This window comes from Macrosteles quadrilineatus, unplaced genomic scaffold, assembly GCF_028750875.1.
Source record: "Macrosteles quadrilineatus isolate MER2022 unplaced genomic scaffold, UCM_ALF_1.0 Scaffold_4__1_contigs__length_99947679, whole genome shotgun sequence".
NCBI classification, from domain to species: Eukaryota; Metazoa; Arthropoda; class Insecta; order Hemiptera; family Cicadellidae; genus Macrosteles; species Macrosteles quadrilineatus.
Window position 1 is genome coordinate 48,050,200 of NW_026542597.1, and position 6,357 is coordinate 48,056,556.

General features: G+C 32.8%; 1 protein-coding gene across 1 annotated transcript in view; it reads right to left on the reverse strand.

The window, feature by feature from the left end:
• The window catches only part of LOC128993344 (polycystic kidney disease protein 1-like 2), an 88,399-nt gene extending 86,807 nt beyond the window's left edge, over positions 1-1,592 (reverse strand). The window contains exon 1 of the mRNA XM_054417184.1: positions 1,451-1,592. The gene's annotated coding sequence lies outside the window, so the exon portion shown is untranslated. The remainder of the gene's footprint in view (positions 1-1,450) is intronic.
• Positions 1,593-6,357: the final 4,765 nt, after the last annotated feature.

Here is a 6,357-nt window from a genome sequence, read left to right on the forward strand (position 1 = left end):
ACCAGTCAGTGATAAAATTTGAAGATTTTAAAAAAGTGGTCTCAAGCTAGTTTTTTCCCTTTAAAGTATGTATGATTGACTTTTGGCTCTGAACAATTTGTTTCAATTTTTTATGCGATCACCACAGTAAAATTCCATACCTGAGGAGACTTTCAACATAGGCGTAGTAGGCCATTTTGCGAATTTCAAGAGATGTAGACTGGCCTAAACTGTATAAAGCATACAGGCAACTGTTTTTTTTTTTCTATTAAAAAATTGACTTTTTGGCTCTGAACAATTTGTTTCAATTTTTTATGCGATCCCCACAGTAAAATTCCATACCTGAGGAGACTTTCAACATAGGCGTAGTAGGCCATTTTGCGAATTTCAAGAGATGTAGACTGGCCTAAACTGTATAAAGCATACCGGCAACTGTTTTTTTTTTTCTATTAGCTAAGTATTTGATATGTTGTTGCCATTTAAGGTTTTCATCAATTATGGTTCCAAGAAAAATGAATATGAGTTCACGTGCAGGTCTTTAAATTGATCAGCAATCTGATTGTTATGTTCAGTGCACCTAAAATACATTTTTTTACTTTTTGAATTGTTTTTCAAAAACCCCTTTTTGTTATACCTAAAAAAATATATTTTTTTAAGTATTAACATTTTTCTTAACCAAATTAATTAATTGTTGTGTAATCAGCATAAAAAAATAATTTAGAAGAGGTTTTTATGTCATTCATATACATTATAAATAGGAGGGGACCTAAAATTGAACCTTGAGAAACCCCAGATGTAACAGGAACTCAATTTGATTCGAATTTTATCTTGTCATGCACCATGATTGTTCATTGTTTTCTTCCAGTTAGGTAAGAACTATGCAATTTAATAGGGGTTCCTTTAATTCCAAAAATGTACCAATTTTATCTATGCGTAGGCAATGATGAACATAGTCAAAAGCCAATTGTTTAGGTCACAGAATAAAGGAATATCTAAATACATTTTTACATCATGTTTGCCAATTTATACCTTAAGGTTTTACTTTGAAAAATCCCTTTAAAAAAAAACATAATAGTTATTTGTGTAGCTAGTGAGCGAAGTGGCACTTTGCTGCACACAAGAGAAATTTTTACGCACGAGCCGTAGGCAAGTGTGGAAAGTTTCTCGAGTGCAGCAAAGGCAGTTTGTTTGCACTCGTGTCACACAATTTATTTTTCCTACAGTTACTATAAATCATATAGATAATTAATTAGTCTTTCAAACACTGTACAACACATTTTTTGATGTCTTCCTCAACTTGCCGGATTGATATAGGCCTACACGTAATTTTCTGTAGTAAAAAGGCAAAAGATTTATTTATTCTGTAGGAAAACCAGAGACTTTGTCAAGACCAAAGAGATTTGCCCAAGTACAAATTTTCTGCTATAATTTTGAACTTTTATTTCTGCTTGATTTTGCTGGTAATACTTACGTTTAGCCCACCTCCAGATCCAAGTAGTGTCTTCTCCCGAGCAAGTTTGTCGATTCTCTTTTGCAGTTGACACAAAAGCGCCATCCTCCAAATATTTTACGTTATATTTAATTGTCAAATACTCGCTACGGTGAAATGAGAATTTATGAGCATCTTGAAACCGTTTAGCACTGAAAATTACAATAATTAAGACTGTTAGACTATCAAATTAATTTAATATTTTGCTTGTTGCTCATTTAGATTCAGCTGCCTTTAGAATTTACAATAGGATATTGATGATGCAAAAGTGACTTTAACTCTCAACAGATAACATTTATTTCCGCTTTTATACTCACGATGGGTAGAAGACACACCCACATAATTTTACACTTGGAAAACATGATGACGTGGTATAAAGTCCTTTAATTTTTGGTTTTTTACACAGTATAAATCCATAAAATAGAGCAATGAATCCTAATAAATTTGAGTTTCATTATGACAAAAAATTCCATTCTATTGCGGGTTCATCCCGGAAAGGTTAGTACTCATAGATTAGTACTATTATAAATATCATTAAAATTATTTAATGACTTACCAGTTTGTTAATTGAATCACTGGAATGCACTTCAACACATTAACACGATTGTAGTCAACAAATACATTGTAAGTATAACCAATAAACCGACCCATGTTCTCTGATTTGTATCTAGCTTGTATATGTGTCAGGTAACCCCTCAGCCTGTCCTTTGTCTTCAGAACAGTAACATTGTAAGCATTGTCCGGAAGTAAATATGGAAACTGTAATTCCACATGGTTTTCCATGCATATCAACCCTGGAAACGCACATAGAAAGCTGAACTATAAAATTCCTTTAAATATGATTGATAAACATTAGCAAGAATAATCAATCAAGAACCATTAGCAGATCTAGTTTAGTTAACAAGATGAACAAGGCACATCTAACTTATTGATCAGTATGATACAGTATCTTAGTCATCAGCAGAAGATGGGGAAGAAAGATTAGTAATATATTGTCTACACTTTCCTTGGATTCGATACTTGGATTTGGAAATAAAAATGAATTACAAGAGCGACTAAACTATTTTTGGCTTAATGCACTGGTTTTTTTCCATAGCTGAATAACTTGGTGGTTAGGTTATTATGCCCTAATAATCAAAAGACTGGGAGAATTTCACAAGATCCAAAATCAGAAGATCAAGTAGTTCTATAGCCGATCGGAATATCCAACGTTTATTGCAGATCACAAGATCCAAAGATTTGTTGAGCGTTGCAGTTGACTTAATGATTTTTTTTTTAATAATCATATGAATAATTTGGGTGTTTCACTTAATTATTATTGATTAATAATGCAAAACAGTTAGCAAATATCACAAATGTATAAGATGTATGTACGTAGGAGTGAGATTAATTTAAAGAAATATTTCACATCGCTTAAGAAAATCTATACCGTAGCTAGGAACGCGGCTGAAGACGGCGTGTATTTGAACACCATCAATCTAAGAGACGCAATCGTTCATACTTTTGGATCTTCCGATCTGACATGCATTTTGGATCTTCCGACCCACATACGATCACAAGATCCAAAGTCAAACGGACAGTCTATTTCATAAGTTTACTTATGGTTATGACTGTAATTTTTATCTTCCGATCTTTGGATCTTGTGATCTGTAATATAAACAATTTCGCATCTTGTGATCTGAAATATAAACGTTGGATCTTTCGATTTTGGATCTTGTGAAGTTGATCCAAAAGGTTCTCTATTTAGCATTTCAGTGTTCCTCATTTCAGTGTTGTGTGTGTTGGACAGTGTTTCTGATCAAAGAATCAGCTGTGCTTAGTCATAGTATTAAAGCTTTCACAAGACAATCAATCCCCCAGTGATAAAGAGTGATAGTAGAAGAACTGTTTTTTTTTTTTTTTTTAGAAACACTGAGACGAAGGCCTACACAGAATGTATGTAAATTATGTAGCATTGTGGAATCATTAGGAGGAATAATTATTGTAAAATTATAATTTGTAAAATTATTGCTGCTCTGTACCATTTGGGAGATATTTTTAAAGTTAGATCCCTTCCTTTTTGGAGGTGAACCAAAAAACCTAAGACCTATCTATTTTATCTTTCCTTTTTTTACGGCAATATCTATGGAAAAATGTCTGACAGCTTAGAAATATCCTTGTTTCGAAGCTTGATTTACTACATACGAGCTTTGACTTTAGACATTCCATCCTCATGTTAAATTTGTAGCCAGTTTTTTACCAAAATCGTCGTAGTTGATGTGAGCCACCGACAGATTGTGTTGATTATTGATTTTCGTTGAATACACAATCTTTATTAGGCTACCAATTCAAACTAATGGAATGACCTATTGTGAGCTATAGCAACTATTATGACCCATGCACTTGGCCAGCAACAAAAAATAAGGTAGAAATTAAGAATTTTAGATACTAGCGCATACTGTGACTGTCTCGCACAACTACATTCTTTTTAAAAAAAAAAATTGGCTACAGCTGGTGCATATAAATGGGACGTCTACTTTAGTATCCAATAGTCAATGATACGAGTCAATGATTAATCATTAATCAACGACTATTACTATGGATTCAGCTCACCTGGCATGTCGGTAACGATACAAGGTTTGTCAAAAGCAATAGGGTTTAACTTGGTCGCTCCTCCACACTTCCCCAGGTTTTTTGTTTCCCCTAAACCTGTTGTAAACATTAAGTACACCCCTCTCACCATCATGTCCGAGTCACTAAAATGTCTGTAGGGAAATCTTGTTACCCCTCCTGGTTTTACGAAGGCGTATTTTCGTTTCCATTGGAACATCCGTACTCCAGCCTCGCCTAAAGGACGAATTAATGAATAGTTTGCTACCACTAAAATTTAATTTGGAGTAGAGTTGTCTCTGTGATACAAGATTGGACAACACTCTGAAATATTAATTAACAAATTTAGGAGCTTTAAGTTCTGTAGTATAAGCTAATCAAAAGTTAACATTATTGAATGTAAAATTTATAAATTAATATTTTAACAACTTTTAACAACATGGTCATCCTTAAGTCATATTGACATGTGTTTTTCTTTTTTTTTGTGTTTGTGTGTGTATGTATTATGCTTTTGGGTAGTAGTAATTTCATCAAATATGTTATGTTCAGTGGCGGATCCAGAATAGGTCAAAGGGGGGCTAGGTGTTTGGGGGTATATGGAATACTTCGGTCAAGGCGGGGGCCGGGGGTCCTCCTACGGAAAATTTTCAAAATGTAAATGTTAAATGACACATTTTTAATGAAATGAAATGAAATGAAAATTTTTTTATTTTACCAGGCAAAGTTAGGGCCACATGGCCCTCTCTTACACTTAACCTGACAAACTTAAATATAAATAAATAAAAATACAATGAAATTTCTTAATCTAATATAAATATACATATTTATAACTTTGATTTTTAGGCCGTTTTTAACTATTAACCAGAGTTTATAGGCAAAAAGCTATGGTTTGACTCAAGAATATTCACTAAAAAATAAAAAGGATTTTGAAGCCATTAGAATGTTTTTGCATTAACATAGCATATCTGACCCTTTGACCATAAGAATTTGAACGTTGAAAGGTATTACCTTTGTATTTCAAGTACAGAAATACATGTAGTACTAATATTACATTTTTTTCAAATGATAAAGTTTTTAAAATAAACCTGAATGTTTTAGTTATTCTACTTTAATAACAAGTTTCTATAATGCATTACTGTTATATAATGCAATAAAATAAGGCACTTATTGTTCCTTGTTATAAAAGGTCTAAAGCAGAAGTATTGTATAAGTTTTAGCTGGATTACTCTTATCCTGAATTTAATGAGTAACTTGAAAACAATGAAATATAAGTTGACTATTTCAAAGGACAGTAATAATGTAAAAAACCTATTCAAAAGAAACTTTAATGTCACAACTTCTTTTAATAGTAAAATGCTATGAATATGTTATACAATGGCCCAATTTGACAAAGAAATTTGTCTTGGTTTTGACTGACTAAAATGGTGTAAGACTTTTTCTACATCGATTTCACTATGAGACAGTCAATGACCTTGGTCGGGCGTGCAGCTTCCTCTCATGTTCGGCAACCGAACAAAACCAATTAGGTACCCATTTTATTTAGTGTAAATTGGATACCCAAGGGGGCTATTAGCCCCTCTCTGGATCCGCCACTATGGTTACGTTTGTATTAATTAACATTGATAGTATTTGATGGACTAGAAGTTAGTTGTGTTTTGAGTTCTCGGGCTTAATTTAAGGACTTACAATACACAGTCTATTCCTACTTTTCCATGCCATCTACATAAAATGGTACACTTCTGTATCTGTTGTCAAAAACAACTGAATGAAAATATTGATCGATATATCGATTATTCTATTGTTTCATTCGATATATCGAATACTCGATATATCGATCGATATTTTCATTTGGTTGTTTTTGACAACAGATACGGAAGTCTACCCGGACATAAAATTTTTTGTTCAGTCAATGTAAATTATTATTTCATAAATCAGAGTTTACTCATTCACATTATTTCTTTCTCAGAAAAAACACTTTTGGCTTAGAAATATATTAGGGTAAGAGGATTCCGATTTGATACACTAAAAAGTCACCTCAGGGAAAGATACAGGGAGATGACAGCACATCAAATGTTCACAATAAACTTTGTGATAAAATTAATCGAAGAGAGATGTATCAAGTTTATTGGTTGTGAAATGTTTCTGTAATATCAACTGCCTGGAACTCCTCCCTTGGGTAAGTTGGATGTCTGGTCCATCTTTATAATTTACATTCACATGAGGTTTTAGCCATAGCCTTCAGAAATATAAGATGACTACAAGACTTTGTTTCGATAAAATATGGTTTTATCAAAGAACAA